The sequence below is a fragment of the Hesperophylax consimilis genome, chromosome 17 (assembly GCF_061612785.1).
Source record: "Hesperophylax consimilis isolate HC1 chromosome 17, BYU_Hcon_1.0, whole genome shotgun sequence".
Lineage (NCBI taxonomy): Eukaryota > Metazoa > Arthropoda > Insecta > Trichoptera > Limnephilidae > Hesperophylax > Hesperophylax consimilis.
The window spans coordinates 8,663,584-8,686,836 of record NC_142852.1 but is presented as its reverse complement, the minus strand read 5'-3'; the positions used below and the strand labels follow the sequence as shown (position 1 = coordinate 8,686,836).

Below are 23,253 nucleotides of genomic sequence, written 5' to 3'. Positions count from 1 at the left end.
TATATTGTTGTAGATATTACATTGTGTATTTTACGCAGATTCAAGAGAAGTTAGATATGTTATAAGTTCTCTCATGGTGGTGAAACAAGGAGCAGTAAAGGGGTTATACAGATTTATATTTTTGAAGTCAGGGGTAATTCTGGTGATAAAACCATGTAGTCATCACGAGAATTGTCACTTATTAACCCTTAGGACATGACCAACTACAATAGCAGTTCAGTAAAATCTTTACTACCTCCAGGTGAAATGCAATGTGCAGTGTATAAATATTGTAGTCAGTTATTTCAAATATAATTAAGTAGGGCCATTGGTTTAAAATTTCTTTTCAATCCAACTAACAACTGAATCTAATAATGCGGCCTAAGATTGAGATAAAAAAAAACATTGCTAATGCTATTTTACAATATTGGTTCAATTCACACTCTTTTCCCAATGAAAAATGCAACTATTTGGATGTTATTTAGTTATCGACCGGAAAATGGCCGAGTTAGCAACGCTTTGGGTTCTCGCATAGATGTTGTGTGTGAGGCACAAATAACGTTTCCACTTAGCGTGATGTAGTAGAAAATTTTCAAATATATTCAGTTTATCGTGACCTAGACGTCTTTAAAAAAATCATCCCATAATATCAAGTTAGTACAATACCATAATAGAAATTTTTTCATGTGTAAAAGTATCGGTTACTTTCGATCTCATCACTTTACCAGTGGGTCTTGTGAAATGATCGATTGACTCAGCTCTAGTAACGAACATGCAAGTCTTGTGAAATGATCGATTGACTCAGCTCTAGTAACCAACATGCAAGTCTTGTATGAGAGCGACAACATGAAAGAGAGACAACAATAAAGTCAGTCAAAAAATTCAAAAAATTTAATAAAATGGAACTATGATTTTTCATTCCTTTTGTTACACCAATTTTGGAACAAATTACAGTAGGTTTCAAATTTGAACCATCGTATATATTTTGAGCTTATGTTTGACTTAACATAATCAAATAATATTTTTATTGCTAACAGTGCTTTATTTTAGATTTGTGGCGTTTTTGATTCGCAACTTTATGTATTTACGATATTTTATACTTTTATATACTATTTTACATCATTGTTGATTTGTAACCTTCGTGTTTTGTAATTTTTATGGTTTTTAACTATGTTTTGTAAATATTGTGAAACATCGCAAAAATACATAGATTTTCTATAGCAAATCCAATAAAAAAATAGAATCCCTAGATCTAATCCAAAAATACATAGAATTCCTAGAACAATTCCAAAAATCAAAAAATATATAGAATTTTGTTTTTTTTATTGGCAATTTGATACATAGATACAGGTATATATATAATTATACAAAACATAAGACAGTAAGAAAAAATCCCACAAAGTCGAAGCCTGTGCGCGGGCATTTATTTTATTTATTTATTGATACATTACTCTACAGTACTTTACATTTCAATTCAGCAACGTTGGCCTCACTGGGTTGTTCACCTGTGCTGAGGCCCCCATTATAAGTTATGTATTCAAAACAGTGGTCGTTAAATAAAGAAAAAAATATAGTTCCTATATTTAGATTAATAGGTTTTTACTGGAGTTTTTGCGTATTTAATAAAAAAAACAGTTAAAATTTAAGTTAAATAGAAGTTAATTTTTTTTTAAATGTAAGCGGTATTAGTATATTTAAGCTATCATATTCGTAGTACAAATTATAGAATAAATTCTCTCACTTCCAGATTTTTTCTTACCCAGCTTTTAACATTTATTTTATACGAGATTAGGTTTTGGCACATCTTGATGGAATTCGGCAAGGAATTAAACAATTCCTGAAACAAATCCAAAAATACATAGAACTCCTGAAACAAATTAAAAAATACATAGAACTCCTGAAACAAATCCCAAAAGACATATAATTCCTGGAACAAATCCAAAAATACATAGAATTCCTGGAACAAATCCAAAAATACATAGAATTCCTAGAAAAAATCCATAAATACGTAGAAGTCCTGGAACAAATTTTCCTGAATTGGAACTCCTAGAACGAATCCGAAAATTCATAGAATTGCTGGAATAAATTCAAAAATACGTAGAATTCCTTGAACAATTCCAAAAATTGCTTCTAAAACATCCAGATATATAAGAAAGACAAAGCTTGGTTTTTATGAGTGCCTTAATTAGTTTATTTTTAGTACGCAGCTTTACATTTTATAATATTTAGTGGATTTTATGATAATTCATCAAGTGAATGGTAGAAAAAGTCGGGGACGCCCGAGGAAGATATGAATAAAATAATATATGTGGTAAAATGAGACATATTTGATGAACGAAGAAAGAGATGTAATGAATGCAAGTAAAAGAGCAAGCAAAAGAAAACCACCAAAAAAACACCATCTAGCGACTCTGATGATGACTACAACACAAATAAAATATTTAAATTCATGGAAAAAAAAGTTTGAAGATTTATCGGAACAATTGATGAAATCTTTTAGAGAACAAATTAAAAATGAACTAAGAGATCTTAAGAAATCTGTAGAATTTTGTTGCAATAAAATTGATGAATATGAAGAAAATAATAAAAAGAAAGATACACTGATCAAACAACTGTAATCAGAAAACAACGAAATAAAACAGCAAATAAACAAACTGGAACAATTACACAAACAAAATAACATTGAGATACAAGGTATTCCTTTTAAAGAAAATGAAAACTTACCAAAATTAGTCAATAATATAATGGAAACCATAAAATGCGAAATGGAATCATCAAAAATAACAAATATATATCGTATCAGAAACAGAAACCCTTTCAACAAATATCCAGCCTTAATTGTATCATTCCAAAACAAAGGACAAAATCATCGACCAAAAAAAGAAAATATGGTGTCTTATACACTAAAAATATAAATTTTCCGGAAGATAACAAAATTTTCATAAACGAACAATTAACGCAACTAAATAAACACCTCCTGTTTCTGGCGAAATCCTCAAGACTCGGCTACAAATTCATCTGGGCGAAAAACGGTAACGTTATGATGAGAAAAGATGAAACAGCTCCAATCATCCATATAATGCAGCCGAATGACATCCCTTCAGAATAAAGGACCATCTAACCGCATTGCATGTGAAAATTACTTATATCCATCAAAATGTCTGATGAAAATTTTTTGTATGAAAATTACATTTGTAAAAACACAAGTGAACTAAATAATCACTTTAAGGACGTTAACTTTTCAATTCTTAATATGAATATTAGAAGCTTAAGAAGGCACTTTGATGAGCTTTGTATTCTTCTCGATAGTCTTGATTTTTCTCCTAGTATTGTCATTTTAACAGAAACGCAAATGAAAGAAGTAATTCCCTATAACTTGCCAGGATATGTAACTATTTCATCCGAATGTAAACATACTGGTCACGATGGAATCACTTTATTTATAAAAAATTGTCTTAAAAAACCTGCCTTCGAAATTCTAGACTTTAAAACAGCTAACGCAATTAAATTAACATTTACCCATAGTAATTGCACTTATTTGCTATTAGCTATCTATAGATCACCTTCCTTAAATGAATCTCTATTCAATAATGAACTTAATTCACTTATAAAAATGACTAACAGAAATAACTTTAATTTTGCAATATTAACTGGTGATATTAATATAAACATAAATTAAAACAACAGAAGAACAAAATGTATAAACGAATACTTAGATTGTTTGTCACATGCAGGATATCAATCATACATAAACTCACCAACAAGAGAAAATCTAAATAATTCCACGACTCTAGATCACATATTTATCAAAACACACAAACACGTTATAACTAAATCTTCAACTCTAAAAACAAACATTACTGACCACTACCCAACATTCTACGGACACAACATCTTAACCACAAATTCAAAAGTATACTCTAACACTGTTGAAATAAATGAAATTAATTACATCACATTAAACAATTTACTTCTTTCAGAAAATTTACGTAAAATACACGTGGACTTGTTGGGCTCCTGTTCCAGACTGACTTTTTTGCCCTTTAAAAGTTTTTGTAAAACATTCATATTTAATTCTTTTTTTTATTAAACAATCAAATCATTTGTCAGGCCGGATCAAAACGATGTAAAAATCAAGGAAAATACCAAGAACAAATTGTAACAGAATTCAACATCGAGGAAATATTAAATTTTGTTACAAGTCTTTTCAAGACGTCAGTTTCGCACTTCACACAACGCTTTTTAGATTACATGTTACTATAATAGTGATGAGATCTCTACACAATCTAGTATATATTGTACTTGTTGTACTTAGCGGGCCTGTAGTTGTCGTACTTGTTGTACTTGGGCCTCGGGAGTAAAGCAGAGCTGACCTGAAATCAAAGGAAAAGCAATTATTAGCTATATAATGAACATATTAGGAGTCTTCCCGTGGAATGCCACAGGGTACCATTCTTAGACATCCGCTATTTAAATGATATTCAACTGAAGTCGCTATATATAATTTGGAAGGACAAAAGCAGAAATAATTCTCTGAATTATTATTTCTGAAGCGTATGTGCAATGGCACCAAAAAATATCTATGGACTACAAATACGTATACAAGTGCAAATAATTTATCCTGCTATTATTTATAATATCTATACCAAAAGTGAGTGATTTGTGTGGAAAGGTGTTCGAAACTGTGAGTTAGATTACAAAAAATCGATTTAATATCCGTAATCCCGGATAAAAAAATTGATAACAAAAAAAATTGAGAATAAAACTTATAAAACTGTCACTCCATAGTTATCCGTAGATAAAAACAAAATTTCTCACTGGCATCATCGGTAATGTACCTGTACTCCAATATCTAAAACCGGGGCAGGTTGTTACATTTCATAGTAAATAATGGCTAACACTAGAGGAAAGGGTGCTTACATTGAACATGAAGAAAAATATCAGCATAGAAAAAATTACACTGTTTTCAGAAAAAAAATAGATGATATGAAAAAATAAATTATTTAAAAGAAATTAGTTAAAAATGTAGGTTAGATTTTTTTTTGCTAGTTTTTTGGCCTCTAAGATTAAAAATAAACCACAAACTTTGTCTCTACTTGCAAGTAAATAATGAAATGAATCAGTCAAAGTCACTTGTATGACATCTATAGTGAATAACAATGGATTCGAGCGCAGTTCCTTGTAATGGCATCGTTTTAATAAAGCAAATGAAATTTATTGTTTAATTTGGGAAGCAGGCATGGGTACCGCCGTCAGGGAAAAATTTATTCAATAATCAACACGCCTGCCTGCGGTTATGCGGGATTGCGAGATTACATACCGTAATAATTATGTTACTATACCAATGACAATACTACAAAAGAGAGCTATGAGAATTATACTGCGGAAAGTAGATATGAGAAAGTCAAGTGAATGTTGAAAGAGTTGAATATCTTGTCATTGAAACTATTTTTTTTTATTCTACTAAATAATTAATGGCCGAATCAACCGAATTTCTGAAGACAATTGTATACCTGCAGCACAAACACTCACGAGACTCTTCTCTTACTACCTATTAAATATAACGTGTATTTTAAACATAATATTTGCATATTTAATTTATTAGCTTTGTAGGGTAAATTATAGGGAGTTTACATCTCCTGAAAATAATAACAACATTACTTTTACCCACATTTATGTGAGACTGGTATCACTGCAAACCTGCGCGCGATACTTCGCGTGGCATATATTTCATTCCCTCTCCAGTGGTCTAGCCGCTGGTTTAGCACTGCAACGTACGCGATCCGTTTTGTTCATAAAATTATTGTAACGTGAGTTTTGTTAAATAAAAACTAAAATTGAAAATATTCGAATTTTCATTATTACACACCGAGAGTAATCACGCAACCTTGGATTCTGCGGATTGGAAAACCATATAATCATTAAACCAACAACCCATTTCAATTGGCGATAATCACAATCCTCCAAAGCTTCTTACGGTGGCCTATAGTTTAAAAAAAAACATTTCGTTATTTATGAGATGTGGGATCTGTTAGTAAGAAACGGAAATAACTGGTTTTTTTATAAAATCAAGACAAAAAAATAACATACCTCCTCTAACATTTTCGAACAAAATACAACTCATAAAAATAATGATTGGACAAAATTAAATGTTAATAAAGTATAATCACACTTGTTACTAGAATTTGAATGTTACTTGGAGCAAATACTCATATAACATTTTTGTTGTTTTACATTAACCCCATACAGGGGCCTTGGGAAAAATAATTTCCTTCTGAGCCTATGACATCTTTTGTGATTTTAAGTGGAGAGTATTTTTTAAGGAAATTCTGGAGAGGTAAAAGGTGTGAGGGTTCAAGCTCCACACGGTAAGGCAACATTGTGAGGCGGGTTACGGTAGGGGCCGTAGGAAGGGCTTCATGCGGGTATTGAAGGAAGAAAAACAGATGCCAGTAAATCGTTCCACATACAAGTCGTCTTCAACATCAACTGTGAACGGGTGTTTCGCTCATGTACGTCGAGGTTCAAGCTAGGATCAATGCTGCTAGCCCCTTAACATACAACAGACCCAGCATGCCCACATCGCGTTGATGATTGTGGGTTTATCAAGTATTGTGGGGCTCCAACGCAGAGGTGGCTGCCAAATTCAACTGTGGAGCGTACTTGAGGTTTGTATAGAGCTGGTTACTGTTAAAAAATCTGCTTACCCAATACAAGTCGCCCAGTTTGTTGGAAACCAGATTCACTCGGGCTTCTACAGAGCCCGATACTTGAGCCGGTCTGATTTGCTAAAATATTTTATGGAACTAAAATTTTCTGTCTTAAATTGCATTGATTTCGTTTGCGATTCTTCGCTTTAAAACATTCAAGTTTTGTGGTAATGAGTTGAACACTTTAAGTAACTCCATAAGAAACAGCTCATTGGCCAGGTGATGACTCCTCGGCGACTAATTACTTTGTCAGGGAATATATAAATCGTGAATACCAGCGAATGAGTCATTTGTTATGTAGGAAATGACTCCATCTTGCAGGAAAATGTGTTGCGATTGTAACCAATCTGATTTTGTATTTCTTGAGCCAAATAGAGAGAAAAAAAAAGTTTTTCAATATCGATCAGAACAGAAAATATTCTCAGACACCAGTTTTGTTTAATAAATAAAATATATGAAAATAAATATTGCATCTAAAAAATTGAACTGTAAGCAATAAATCCATAAGTAAAAACAATTGTTTTGCAAAACGCTTGTGCCTTATGCATATTTCAAATGTTACTTACTTTGTTTTTCTCCCATATTCTAATTTAAGAATGCAAACATTTGTTTCAGTCGAGCCCCCAGAATATGAACGTACATCTTGGGGTCATAATCGTAAATACTCGACGCGTTATCATTTTGGGATATTTCAGCAATTACCTACTATTTATTTTAAAGTAGACATTCAATATTGACATATTGACAAGGGTGCACTTCGATTAAATGGATTATATATTATGTAAAGTTCACTCCAATAATATAGAAAGAGTTCAGCACAAATTAAAAACACGAAAGTACGTAAATTTGAAGCTCAGAATTCCTATTGAAAACATTAATTATGTTAGTTTGATGAATCAATTGCATCTAATAATTTCAGACTTGGTTGTGTTACACAGAGTCATTAACAACTTAATTGATAGTCATCTGCCATCGTTGCCACAATAAAATTCCATGTGCTGACTAGGAATACAAGACAAAATATAACATTTTTCTGCAATACATACCCGACCAATTATCAGACACACTCACTGACCAATAGGATGCATGATCTGGGCAACAAGTATAGGGGTGTTATTGATTTATTTATTTAATACATTTATAGAATTAAGCATAATCTATACCAACATTTTGTCGAATCCTACAAATTAGAGTAGCGTTGGTAAATTAGTTTTAATGTTTTGTCTTAAATATAGTGTTGTTTTAATTTCTTTTTTACTTTATGTTACTCTTACGTTTTACTAATACAGCTTCATACTTTCTCATTATACTTGTAATCACAATTTTACAATTGTGTATTTTGTACCTACTTTACAATGGATTACATCTATTTACTGTCAGTATCTCCTGTATAATACAAATATTCTCCTATGTACACTGCATCATTTATCACTTTTGTGTAAAAGCTTTTTTAGGTATATATATATATATATAAATAAATAAACAGCTGTATCATTGATTGTTAAAATCATTACAATAAAAAACAAATAACTTCCGCATCTCCGGTGCGATAAGAGTAAGGATGTCTTACCGGTTCTATGGGTTTAAATATACCTAGTTTCCTTTTCATAAAATATTATTCTACACAAAAGACAAATAGTTGAAGATGGGAAGGACTTGGTTCAAATTTTTAAACGCATGTGCATATAATTGGGACTTTTACAAAGATATTGGCTTAAAATTTTAATTTAAAACTATCGGACAACAATGTCTTTAAAGCCATTGACGTTGTATTTAGTAATTTTATTTAGTAATTTGAACATTTAAAGTTACAAATTAGTAATAAATTGTTTCATGCATACGTACTATATTTTCTCTCGCTTGATGTGGCTTTTGTACATCTTGAACCTTCCAATCGGTGCAGACTTCTAGTTTTCCGGCAGCGCATTATAATATTTCATCTTGAACCTTCCAAGCGGTGCAGACTTCAAGTTTTCCGGCAGCGCATTATAGTATTCCATCTTGAATCTTCCAATCGGTGCAGACTTCAAGTTTTCCGGCAGCGCATTATAGTGTTTTATCTTGAACCTTCCAATCGGTGCAGACTTCAAGTTTTCCGGCAGCGCATTATAGTGTTTTATCTTGAACCTTCCAATCGGTGCAGACTTCAAATTTTCCGGCAGCGCATTATAGTATTTCATCTTGAACCTTCCAATCGGTGCAGACTTCAAGTTTTCCGGCAGCGCATTATAGTGTTTTATCTTGAACCTTCCAATCGGTGCAGACTTCAAGTTTTCCGGCAGCGCATTATAGTATTGCATCCCTTTATATAGTATACTATTCTATTATTCGAGTATTCGCCTTGACCTTTTTTGGTAGCCTGATTTCATTGCACGTCCTTGTTTTATTTTTGTGTATTTCATTGTTGTATACAATTTTATTTGATAAATATTTACACATAACCTATATAGAAATATCACAAACATTACTCACAATCAAGTGACAGTTGTGTTTTACTCTTAATATTAATTTTATTAATTTCAAATATTATGTTATATTGAACATTTTGCACACGACGACGCTTTCTGTTTACTTTGAAGTAATTTAACAAATTTAAAAAGTGACAAAGTTGAGTGGATTTAGTCACATTACATTGCAGAAATCGATTTTGAAGTAAATAGTCATCACAGTGATAACATTGTTGCCATCAATTTACCCACCATGAGTTTTACCTGCAACCAATGAACAAGGCAGTACAAACGTCTGACTGTATGAGGTGTATAAGTTGTAAAAACCGAATGCATTACAGCTGTGCCAAATAACCTCGGCAAATTTTAAGAAGATGTCGGACGAGAACAGGAAGTCATGTACGTGCAATAAAAGACAATCACTGCTCTCCAGCAATCTCAAGTCTGTCGATTCTTCAATTCTTCTTAGTGAAATCAAGAAACTCTCTCCCAGCTCCACTCAATGAATTTAAAACTAGCTTCCTTTGAACAGACAATCGTTCATAATAATAGCACAACCGAAGACTACACGAACAAAATTTTGGTTTTAGAAGAAAAGCTAAAAAAATGGATAAGCTTGAAGCCGATGCAATTGAATTAAGCAATTTCGTAACTTATCTAGACAAAACAAATAACGAAAGAGAACAGAGCTGCTCCTCAATAACATTCAAATATTTGGTCTCCCCGAAAATAAGGATGAAAACCTAGCAGACAGTCTAATAAAAATCGCATCTAACGTTGGACAAATCACTAAATAAGAGGACATTGAATTCATTAGTCGAGACAAACCTGGCCAACATTCTTAAGACGGAATAGCAGCAGCTCTCCGTGACTAACGAAATCCCCGTTTGTTTTTGACAATTTCTCATCGGGAATGCTTTCAACGGTTCTTTTTTCAGATGTGGATCAACTACACTTATATAAATGAGCACTCTACTAATCTCTAATTAGTTTATTTCTTAGTCTTATATATCCCTTATATAATTATAAGTACCAATGTGCTGTACTTAACAAATAAAATTGAATGATTTTTGAGTAGGAAAGTTTTCCTCGATTAATGACCCGTCAATACAATTTCCCCAATTTGCAAATACCTATGTTTTTTTTCACTTCAGGCTGTATTTATTACAAGAGTATCTCATATTTTGCCACAATTGTCAAGAAATTACATTATTTAATCCATACTCATCAGCCTTGAGCGGCGGGTATCTTGATACAGTGTCCTGGCCTTGGGGACCTAGGAGGTATTGGTTCTATTGTTGAGTTATTGCGATTATATTCTGTGGACGCGCGTGTCCACCTACTGCGAGACTGCTTGTGGAAAACCTTTTGTCCTCCCCAGCCGGATTCTCACAATCCATCCCCTTGCGCCGCAGTGGGAAGGATATAATAATATGTCCGTCATTCCTGGACACAATGATTCCTAGATTCCTACACAACCCTAATACCTTTTACCTTTCCATAAATTCCTCTCCTTCCTTTCCATGAAAATAACCTCCACACAGCACTCCAAAAGAACGAAATTATTTGCACCAAGATACACTCAAATTCTTAGTAATAATATGTTATTACTGTCTTTATACTATGTTTACATTTAATTTTTCCGAATCATTACTTTTATTAGTTGTATTTTTTTCAAAATTTACACTATTATCATAGACACCACATACATATCATACACAACTTATGACAGGTCTTATACAAGCCTAGTATTAGTTCAACTATTGTTACACTGGTATATATTTCTTTTGAATTATGCACTGTCTTACTGCACTTATATTAATAACTGCATCACTTGCAATAGTGTTTTTGAGTACACTTTAATTGTTCTGTAATTTATTACTATTTTTATCCTGTGTACTACTGTATGCTTGTAAGCTTTAGTTCGAAAGCTTCACTGAATTGTAAAAGCCATTTAATGGCGTTTGAATGAATTTTATTCATAAATATTTCAATGTGGGTTTAATTCTGAAGGTTAATTCTATTTTTCGTATCTCGTGTGTTTGTTTGTGTTGCAGGTTTTCATTTTTTCTTAAATATTCAGTTCATGTATGGCCATTAATTATTTAGTAGAATAAGATATTTAATTCCTCCAATATTCACTTGACTTAATCATATCTTCTTTTCGTCGTCAAATTCTCATAACTCTCTTTTTCATGTAATCCAACAGATACATAAAGGTCATTTTATCACTTAAAATGAAAAAATCATAATTCTGTTACAAATTTTAATAAAGAGTCAAAACATATCATAACACTGTAAGAAATGAGAAAAAAACACAATAACAAGTTGTGACAAATTAAACATCCGAGGAAAACGTTTATTTAGTTAACATCTTTCTATGGCGAGATGTCCTCACTTTGAAAGATATTGTTTTACATTTTGACTTTTTTGGTATTGGGTATAATTTAGTATAACTACAATCTAGTAGATGTTGAAGAGATTGACAAACTGAAGTTTGCGGATTGTTCTTTGTGCAGAGATTGGGCAACAGTTTCGAAACTCAACCCATTGACAAATATCGTAGTCTTTTAAAATAATTTTGCTCATTGCCCACCTCTATGAAACATGGTATGGAATAAACAGGTTTAGTAAAATAAGTTTGTGTGCTATATTGGTAGTGTTGATGGTGGGCAGGACTTAGAACTCAATCTACCAATCGTAGTACCGGTTGTATCGGTTATTCTTGGATGGCCTGTAGCCACGGTAACCATTGTAACCATTGTAACCATTGTAATCGTTATCCCAGTCGTCTGAATCTCCAGCAGAGGCGAACTGAAATTACGAAAACATAAATTCATATATAAGACACTTTAACAAATGTATTATAATTTGGCCACCTCACTTAATTTTAGTGTCGCTACGCCAGACAATTCGTTTAAGGCCCTGTAGTAAGCGTTCAAAGATGGATTGAAATGGAGATATATAAATAATGAAAATATTAATAATACTATCAATGATGAAAATAATAAATAATAAAATTAGTCATAATAGATCCGATATAGTTTTACATGACAAAATTAAAAAATAACTTATATCATTGATGTCGCTATTCCAAATTCCAGTAATATTCAAAAATCTGCATTCGTTATTTCGGCTAATGGCATTATACCAAGCTCTCTCATTAAAAATTTAGGCGTATTAGATCTATCAAAAAATTTATATATAAAAATGCGAAAGTCGGTCATTTTGAATACATGTAGGATAACGAAAGATTTTTCAAATTTTAAAATTAAAATTAAACTTATTTATGCTGAGGGATCAGTAGGATTTATAGGCCCAGATAGAAGTTCTACCGAGTCGAACCCTCTGATATGAAAATATCTGGAGTCGGTGAATTATTTTCCTATTTGATCTCTGGTGAGTTGACGTGTTGTTCTTATATTATTTTGTATTTATTTTGCTTATATAATGCACTTGCATAGTGTTGATTGACTAGATGATCATTTGTGGAAAAGTGAGTTGAAGGGTTTAGTTTTTCCTATGGGGAAGATTTAACCCGGACAAAAAAATCGGATGACTAAAAATCAGGACTCGTTTGAAATGGATCAAAAATTAGTAGACAAATGCTTTAATTGCATTTAAAGATACACAGCGAATTTTCTCATGCCTATAAATGTGTTTTTAATAATTTTCCGAGCTTACTTTGCGATTTTTTTCTACCGAGGGAATTTCATATAATTAACGTTTCGACATAACTAATGGATAGATATTATCTTCGACAGCAATTTATTTACAGGCTGCTAACTCTCTTACTTATGACTAATATTGTGAAATGCTTATAAGAAACTCCAAATAAACACGAATATATCGCTTTTGAAAAAATAATCTTCAATAATCTAATAATCTCTGTTATTAATTTGTGTGCCGATTTCTTGGCTTAGACAATATTGTGAATCCTTCATTACATATTTTAAAAGTACATCAACCTAAAACATCTGACATTTGTGATTATTCATTCATATAGAGAACATTTTAAATTACTTTATAGTACCTAGATTAAATTACCGAAAACTAACATAAGCACTTCTGGCATTAACTCCCAGATTAAGACACAAAACGATACCCTTGAAAAAATAAATTATAAAAACTCTCCCTCTAGAGTCTAGGCAGTTAAGAAACACTTTTAGGCGAGCGAAATCAGAAACTGACAGTAGCTTTTAAAATTCAGAAAAGTCCAGTTTAAGAGACACATGCCGACTCTCAGTGGAGAAATACCACTCTTTTGTTGGAATTGTAACAATTTATGTTCACAAAAGTCTAATGTAAATACTCACATACTGACTCACAACGGAATATAATCATTCTTGTGTCCGTAATTTGCCATTAGCGAGTAACAAAACATCAAAATTCAGTCGCTGGTTGAGAATAGATATGAACAAAAAATCTAATATTTAACCTTTGCGGCCCTTAGAAAATCATAGGTCACCGATTTAAATTGACCAGTTCTGCATAGAATAAAAATAATATAAAGGTGGATTAATTAGTTTTTATTCTTACCATTGCTGCTCCGAGGAGGACAAAGGCTACGAGAAAGAGATTGATGAACTGCATCTTGATTGCTTTATCGAAGTGATAGAACTGATGCAGGTTTGCTGTCTGCAGACCTTTTATAGTTCCCCTTTGTTATTGACGTTTCAAATAACATATTAAAATAAATAAAGTGGTCTGTTCATTTTCACCAGATGCATTAACAAATAATATGGTAGGTACCTGACACTTGGAATTCAATAAACATCAATTAATATAACAATATTCACTGTCTCACTCCATCAAACAAGCATTTCATTTATTTTTCTCAGTAGAAAATATCGTCAAACAATTTTTTTTATGTGAAACCGTACAAGATTCCCAACTGCTCCGAAGCTGGAGTAAGTGAGGGTATGTAGTGATGCTGAAGATTGTGGACAGGGTATGTATCTGGCTGTTTAGATCTGGTTGCCAAACACGGCCAAATCCATATCAAGCAACTTTTCAATTCTGGATGATAGGCTTACAATAGGGCGATACTAAAGGTATCTTCCGCTCGGGAACGTGCCGCATATATAAAATGATATAAAATATTACAAATTTACGTATTCTTCTTAAAAACGGGACTGACAGGTTTCCTAACAAACACGAATATAATGGAAAAGAACGTGTCCATAAAAATCTTATTGTCGCTTTTCGTCATTGTATTTATCAGGAAAAAGCACAGCTACATGAACATGTCCCGATGTATTCTGAATGGACAGATATTTTATTACGAAATCGATTTGTTGCCTCAAGTTATCTGTTGTCTAAGGTTTGTGAACCTCGGATAAGTTCCATGCTTCCAAGTATATCCGCTTGGATTTGTTTGAACAAATTTAGTTTGGTGGTAGAGGCCATATACCACTAGCAATCGAACTTTGAGATTGCCAGTGGGCATCCTTTTGGGTGGTGACCAACGGATCAAATTTAATAAACTCGAGTCTTCATCCTTGGACGATAGGTAATTGAAATGCCTTGGGGACCTTATTCTAGAACAGACAAAAGATAGCAGTCCGCAATGGAGTGCTGGTACCTACCCTGATGTATGGCTGTGAGGCATGGAACTGGCATAAGAAGGATGAAAATAGACTGAATGCTGTAGAAATGAGATCCAAGAAGCGTATGTGTGGTAAACCATTTAAGATCGTGTGAGAAATTAATGTTTAGATTCACAAAGAATATTAGGCTCATATAAGCGTAACGAGTAAGATTAAGAAAGGGGCGCTTATCAAGGAGAATATATGTCGCGAATGTGAATGGTAGCAGAAGCCGGGGACGATTGCGGAAGACATAGCACGATAGAGTGAATCAGACACTTGAGTCGGGAATAATAGAAGAGTAGGTACTATACATAATTGCATAATTTTATCAGTATGAACTGTTATATTAATCGAACGATGTGGGATGTTGACATTATTTATTGCTTATCAATACAAAAGAGACAAATAGTCTGGTGAGGTATTATATGTTTCAACACCAGGACAGTGTTTTGAATGTTGGACGGCGTTTTGTGGAACAAGCTACTGGAATCTGTTTTTCCTCCTTCGTGTAATCCGGGCCTATTCAATACCCGCAATAACATAGCCCTTCGTACAGACCCTACCTTAACCCGCTTTGCAATATTTTCCAACTAGCTCTCCTGCCTGTACAGACAGTGAAAATACGTAAAGCCCAAAAGTAAGGTAACGGTTTACAGCGCAGTCCATTGCGCGTGGTACCACCGCTCCGTTCTGTACTTGTGGCAGAGACTATTGTCTTCTTTAGATGAACTGGACCAATATTGGATGAAACCATGTGAGAACAAGGAAGTTATATGGTTTGTTACAATTCAATTTGGGAGGCGGGTCTGGATACCAATATAAGCAACTCCCCTGCCACAGGTCACTTCAAGTGTTTCGCTACGGCCGGTGGGCTTTTTGTCTCCTATAGACTAAAAGACGGGACCGATTTCGCTTGTTCTTATTAGTACCAGGACTGTTTAGTTGGAGAGCAGTTTAAATATTTCGAATGAAACAGTGTGATATTAAAAATGTGATATACGGTAATGAATGCCGAGAAAGATTCAACTCTTATTCCTGCATTTGAATGATTTTTGGAGTCGAATTCTTGTGCGGCGAATGCGTTTGTCCACATACTGTGAGACTGAGAAACTGATTGCGGAAGACCTTTTGTCTTCCCCAGCCGGACTCTCTCGATCTATCGCTTTGCCCCGCAGTGGAGAGAAATATTCATTCGTCATTCCTGGACACAATGTTCCCCAGATTTCAACACAACCCTCATACCTTTTACATCTTCATAACTTTGTCTTCTTCCTTTCCTTAAAAAAGACCCTCCACACAGCATCCCAAAAGAATGAAATTAATTTCCCAAGGTCTTCCTCTATATTTGCTTGAGTACTAACTGTTTTTATACTATATTAACATTTTTTTGTCCGATCATTATTTTAATTAGTTGTATTTTATTCAAAAATGTTGGAAAATGTATTTTATTTTTTAGTCTTGACTTTATCAAAAAAACTACTTATTTTCCGTTTTTTACTTATAGATCTCACATTTCGAATTTTTGTGTTCTGCAAAATAATACAAACGTAGCCAATAAATTACACATTTAAATATTTAAAAAAAAATAGTACGGTCTAATGACATATTTTTGAAACTTAAGTTTGTTTATGTTCCCTTCTAAATAAATTTCTTCTGGTAATATACCAATTGTTTTTCATACATCAGCGATGTTTGAACGTGGGTTTTTTCTGAAGGTATATTTTATTTTTCATGTCTCATGTGTGTGTTGGTGCTGCAGGTTTTCAATTTTTCTCAGAATTCAGTTTGATGTTTGGCCATTAATTATTTAGTAGAATAAGATATTTAATTCCTCAAATATTCACTTCTTTTTTTCATATCTACTTTTCGTCTGTACCTATAATTCTCATAGCTCTCTTTTGTTGTATTGTAAAAGCTATAGTAATATAATTAACGTGCAGTATAATTTTCAGTATTTTCATGTGGTCAGACTGTTATAAAGGTCTTTTTATCTTGATAAAGGAACTCTTAATGAAACAATCATAATTCTGTTACAAATTTTAATAAAGAGTCAAATCATATCATAACACTGTAAAAATGAGAAAAAAACACAAAAACAAGTTGTATCAAATTCAACATCCGAGGAAAATGTTAAATTTAATTAACATCCTTCTATGGTGAGATGTCCTCACTTTGAAAGATATTTTTGTACAATTTGACTAATTTGGTATTGGGTATAATTTTGTATAACTACAATCTAGTAGATGTTGTTGAGATTGACAAACAGAAGTATGCGATTGTCCTTTGTGTAGAGATTAGGCAACAGTTTCGGAACTCAACCCATTGACTAAAAATAGTAGTTATTCAAATAATATTGCTCACTGCCCACCTCATTGAATCATGGGATGGAATAAACAGGTTTATTAAAATTAGTTTGTGTGTTATATTGGTAGTGTTGATGGTGGGCAGGTCTTAGTAGTCCATCTAATAATCGTAGTACCGGTTGTATCGGTTATACTTGGATGGCCTGTAGCCACGGTAACCATTGTAACCATTGTAACCATTGTAATCGTTATCCCAGTCGTCTGAATCTCCAGCAGAGGCGAACTGAAATTACAAAAACATAAGTTAATATATTAGGCACTTTTACAAATATGTTATAATTTGGCCACCTTACTTGACTTTAGTGTCGCTACGCCAGGCAATTTGTTTAAGGCCCCGTAAGAAGCGTCCAAAGATGGATTGAAACGGAGATATATAAACACGAATGTTAGAGGGAGTGCGCTAATATTAAAAAAACGATAATAATTAAGCGAAAATATTTAATAAAACACAACTTGTTTGAAAAAGAGCAAATATGTCTCGACAGATGCTTTAATTGCAATTAAAGATACACAGTGAATTTTTTCATGCCCATAACTTATTAAATAACAGAACAAAACGTGTTTTAATAATTTTCGGATCTTTTTTGAGATTTTTTTCTATCGAGGAAATTTCATATAGTTGACGTTTCGGCATAACGAATGTATGGATATTATCTTCAAAAATATCATGTGATTTTGTTTAACTTAACTTACCTAAGTAGAGTTAACTTCTTATAAATTGAGTGTGCGGGGGGCTTAAGAACTAACTTTCAGATCCCACATCCTTCTCAGAAGTCTTGTTCTAGTTCTATCCCACAATGGACAGTTTCAATGTGCGCTCTTCGGTGGTCAATGTACGAATGATGTCATAGTTAATTCAAAGTATTCTCTAATTCTCCTGTTGTCGAAACTTGCTCGTCTAAATGATATCCAGATTTTGTGTTAAAGCAAATCTATTAATATCAACAATTTTTTACAGGTTGCTCAACTTTTTTCATGATTAATATTGTAAAATACTAATAAGAAACTCCAAATAAACACGACTTGACTTGACTAAACTATCAAAATGGCGACCATCGTAAATCGGAAATATATTTCTGGAGCTCAAATACTAGAAGTGTTGATGCCATCAAGTAGGTACATCAATCAAAAAAAATCTGATATAGGTGAATATTCATTCATATAACGACCGATTTTAAAGTTCTTTCTAATACCTAAATCAAATTACCGAAAACTGAAATAGGCACTTCTGGCATTAACTCCCAGATTAAGACACAAAACGATACGCTAGCAAAAAAACATTAAAAAAACTCTCCCTCTAGACACACTTTTAGGTGAGCGAAATCAATAATAAATCTCTCCTCGAAAATAATCGTGTCCTGACTGTAGATATTAAAATTCAGAAAAGTTCAGTTTTAGTTACACAAGCTGACCCACAGTGGAGAAATACCACTCTCTTGTTCGAACTGTAACTATTGATGTTCACAAAAGTCTAATTTAAATACTTACATACTGACTCACAATGGAGAATAATCATTCTTGTGTCAGTGATTTGCCATTTGCGAGTAACAAAACATCAAAATTCAGTTCCCGGTTGAGAATACATATGAACAAAACATCTAGTATTTAACCTGTGCGGCCCTTAGAATATTGTAGGTCATCAATGCAACCTGCGGTGCAATTTACATTGACCAGGCCTGCATAGATTCGAAATAATATATAGGCAGATAAATAAGTTTTTGTTCTTACCATTGCTGCTCCAAGGAGGACAAAGGCTACGAGAAAGAGATTGATGAACTGCATCTTGATTGCTTTATCGAAGTGATAGAACTGATGCAGGTTTGCAGTCTGCAGACCTTTTATAGTCCCCATTTGTTATTGACTTTTCTAATGATTTACGAGTATTAAAATAAATAAAGTCGGCTGTTAATTTCCACCAGGTGCATCAACAAATTTGGTACCTGGTACAATATTCACTGTCTTACTATATCGAAAAGCATTTTATTTTTTTTTACATTAGGAAACATCGTCAAACATACTCATTTTATATGAAACTGCACTGAAGATTCCCAACTGCTCCCAAGCTGGAGTTAGTGAAGGTATGTTGTGAGGCTGAAGATTGTGGAGAAGGGAAGGAGATGGGGGAGATGAAGGTGGGAAAGAATATGGTATATAGATCTGGTCGCCAAACACGTTTCACTTCTGGATGATGGGTTTACACCAGGGCGATACTAGAAGTATCTTCCACTCGGGAACGTGTAGCAAATATGGGTACTCTATATTATTTTTAATTTATAATTTGTAAAATAAGACAAGATAAGCAAATAACGGAGAATATTTGATGACATAAAATTTTACAAATTTAGGTATGCCTGTGAAAAATGGGCCGTTTACAAATAAATTGAAAGGTGTCCTAACAAACAAACCTTAAATTCAAAAGATTTTACAAAATAAATAAAAATTGGATGTATTTACCCAAGACTATCTAGATTGCAATTTAATTAATTAAATCATATGAAAGCAATGCCTTGGCAAGGCAAAGGTCCTGGGTTCAATTGTCAGATGCAACTGAATGTTTTAATTTGGTAACGTTTTAAAAAGGCTCCCATACTAAGTTCATCTCGCCGGAGTTACAGCGATGAAACGCTTTTCTGGTAGCCACATATTTAAATACATCTTATGGCCCAAGGGTTGTGGCACCAATTGGGGTGTATATTTTAAAAAGAGGCTATTGCACGCTGCTTGTTAGGTTAACTATACCATTCTCGTGTTTCAAGTGCAATTAATATAAAATTCTAGTTTCAGACTATGTACTGCAAAAATTGGAGAGAAACCATTTTCGAATTCCTCGTATTACCATTATTTGAGCTTGTGGACACTTAATGCAGAATAACCCTCAAGTTAAAACAAACTTGTTCTGAATGTGCAACATAAAATTCTCATCTGCTGACGCAATTCAATGGAAATCATTCTCGCGTTATGAGTGCAACTATACATTTACAGTTCCAGATTTATTTGTGAATATGAAGTTTGATCACGTATTTTGGTTAAAGTCCTGCCGGTTCATGCTGATACTCCCGTATAGCGCTTTGATTCCTTAATAAAATATGATAGGTAGAATAAAGTCACTAAACCGGGTAAGGACCCAATGCCGGGTACTCCACCCCGCAACTCTAAGCTGGCGCCAACTGCACGAGAATATAGGTCGTTTAAACATGGATCTTACCATAAGACATTATGAGACGAAGATTCGTTCATCGTTATATTTTAAGAACTTAATTTAATGCGTTTTATGGTACATGTTATCGGGTATCTAATATATTTAGTTTAAAAAAATTACATTTTTATATCTAGCATAAAACTTTTGACAACATATTTCTATAACATTTAGGCACACTTTGCACTACATCTAAGACTTTTTTTAAAAATATTTTCCTCGAAAAGCAACAAGGCTTTAAGCTTCATTAACGTCTATAGTATGTACTGTGTGTATTATTTTGGGTTCCCTAAGTATAAAATCTCCACAGTTTCTCGTGGGATATCCATGTATTTAGAAATATAAAATTAAATTCATAAACATGCATTACTTAGCTAAAAATAAGTTCGCAACTATCTTCCTCGTGGCAATCGTCTTCTTTGCTTCTGCAATGGTAAGATCTGATGATGATATATTATGTTAATCTTTGTTTTGTCTACCTCTCGTCTTAATAAATTATTTTACAAACTATTACACTAAATATCATCCCGTTCCAAGAGAGGGCTTTCGCCACATATCTCTGCCTTGGCAAATTCCTTGCTTCGGTCACAAGTGTCATACCATATACTCGCGTCCCTTTGCATTATACTTTCTTCAGTCTTGTTTTCTTTCTGAATCTTCACATTTCCAACACGGATGGAATGTCAAACCGCACAAGAGCCCCAACTACTCCCAACCGTCAGGAGCCAGTGAAACTATGATATCCTCGATTGGGGTTTTTTATGCGGCTGAAGGTAGTGGGGATGGGAAGGAGATGGGGAAGAATAAGGTGGGGAAGTACCTGGATATTCAGGTCTAGTCTCCAAGCACGGCCAAAGCTATTTCAAGCAAACCTTCCAATTCTGAATAATGGTCTTAAACCAGGTCGATACTGAGAGTATCTTCCACTCTGGAAGTTGTCGCATTTAATCTATTTATTATTTCAATCCCGGCGTGCGCTAGTAAATTGTTTCTGATTGAATTGGGTTAATTCACAATTATAAATATTAGAGTATAAGTATCGCCCAGGTGTCAGACCATCATTTAGAATTGAAACGTTAAATGGCCAAGTACTTCCCCATTTTTCTCTCCCTCATCTCCTTGCCCTCCCCACTACCACCAACCTCACAACAAACCCCAAAAGGCGATGCCATAGTCTGACTGGCTCCAAGCAGTTGGAAAAAATATATGAAAAATCTTTAGTTTTCGAATTAATACCTATATCCTATCTCATCTATCCTACCTATTTAATAACGTTGATGATTGTTTTAGCAAAGTTATTCAATATTTTACATGTTTGTTTTTCCGTCTTCTGCAGGAAGGCCGAGGCACAACAACTACGATGATTATGTGCCCTACAAGTCCAAGTACAACAAGTACAACGTCTACTAAATAGCGTTACTTAGCTCCTACTTGTACCAACATTTAACATAAAATGCTTTGTATAAAGTAACGAAACTTACACACAATTATGATAGCTAATTTGCATGCATTTTCCTCGGATGTCGAATTTTGTTTTAGCTTGTTTTAGGTTTATTTTTTTGTAATTTTTCACGTAGTCTTGATTCGGCCTCAAAAATGATTCGACTGTTTATTAAAAAAGTATCCGATTTTCTACATTTTTTTTTCACAAACATTTAAGTGGTAGATACTCTCAGTATCCCCCTGGTGAAGGATCACCACTCAGAATCAGAAATATGTGCTTTCTTAGTGACTTTTAAACCTTTTCTCTCTCCATCTTCCCATTCTTGTGTATGTATGGCATCTCCAATCAAAACATTGGAGATGCCATAGTCCCATTGAATCTGGTTTCAGAACAGCTATTTTTGTTAAAACTGACAAACATAACCTCTCAATATACTTTAGCCTCCTAACATACCAAAATTGAGGATCTGGCTTAAGGACAGCTATTAAAGAAACTGACAGATATAACCACCCTATACCCTCAGCGTCCTCACATACCCGGTTGAGGATCTTGCTTCAGAACAGCTATAAAAGAAACTGACAGACACAACCTCCCTATATCCTCCTTCAGCATCCTAACTTACCCCAATTGAGGATCTGGCTTAAGGACAGCTATTAAAGAAACTGACAGACAAAACTTCCCCATACCCTTCTTAACTCTTAAACCCTACCACTCTGGGAATGTAATTATTCCTACCACGGGGTACTGAAGTACCCCGGGCAGAAAAAAATTAATAAAATAAAAGTATTTGATATTTTTTAAAATATTATTTGTATTATGGCAAAGTAATAAGAAAAGACAATAAAATTTATTAATAAAAACTAATAGACATTTTTGTCGTCACATGAAGGACAGATTTTGTATTGATGGTCAGCACAAATATGGCGGCGACAAGTGTTACAGACAGATCGAGATTTTCTGTCCTTTGTGCGCGGACAAAAACAGCAGCGACCAGGTTTGAGATTATCAGGGACCGGCCTATGATCTTCACTATGAATATTCAAGACTGCACGTATAGTTTCTCTGATATCCCGGGGTAAACTTGGCCATTGAAATTTTGCTCTCATATGAGAATATATGAGTGCCATTGACAAACTCTTAAGAAATTCACGCCGTTTGGTTATTTTCTCTTTATCAATGTTAGTTGACAGTTTGAATAAGACCCAAGAGTTGACAACAACGGCATTTAGCAACCCGTAGAAGAGACACATGGGCCACCTTTTGGTCTTCCTGGACGTTGAGTACTTCTTACAAAGTTGGTCGAACACATCCACCCCGCATTTGGTTTTATTATAGAAATGTATTATATCTGGAAGGTACACTTCATTATCCTTGTCAGGGCTGTCATGCATCGTGGACAGCATGATTACAGCTTTTTTCTTAGCTGAATTCAGAGGACAATACGACAAAAGTGTGAGAGGTCCGTCGTAGGCAAACATTGAGGTGCATCTTTCTCAATTTTTAGTGTCCAAGTATACATGAGG

General features: G+C 33.7%; 2 long non-coding RNA genes across 3 annotated transcripts in view; both read right to left on the bottom strand.

Annotated features, from left to right (window-relative positions):
* Positions 1-11,388: 11,388 nt before the first annotated feature.
* LOC149415917 (uncharacterized) lies at positions 11,389-13,834 on the bottom strand. The gene is made up of 2 exons (XR_016303485.1): positions 13,676-13,834; positions 11,389-11,950 (listed from the first exon to the last, which is right to left on the bottom strand). It is a non-coding gene; the product is annotated as an uncharacterized LOC149415917 (long non-coding RNA).
* A 2,918-nt stretch (positions 13,835-16,752) lies between these two features.
* Positions 16,753-23,253, bottom strand: part of LOC149415912 (uncharacterized) — a 40,543-nt gene continuing 34,042 nt past the window's right edge. Inside the window, exons 1-2 of one of the 2 annotated variants that reach the window (XR_016303501.1) lie at positions 18,819-18,978; positions 16,753-17,313 (exon numbers count right to left, since the gene is read on the bottom strand). This is a non-coding gene — a long non-coding RNA (uncharacterized LOC149415912). Of the gene's footprint in view, positions 17,314-18,818; positions 18,979-23,253 lie in introns of those variants that run through there. The other variant, XR_016303502.1, reaches the window with a different exon arrangement.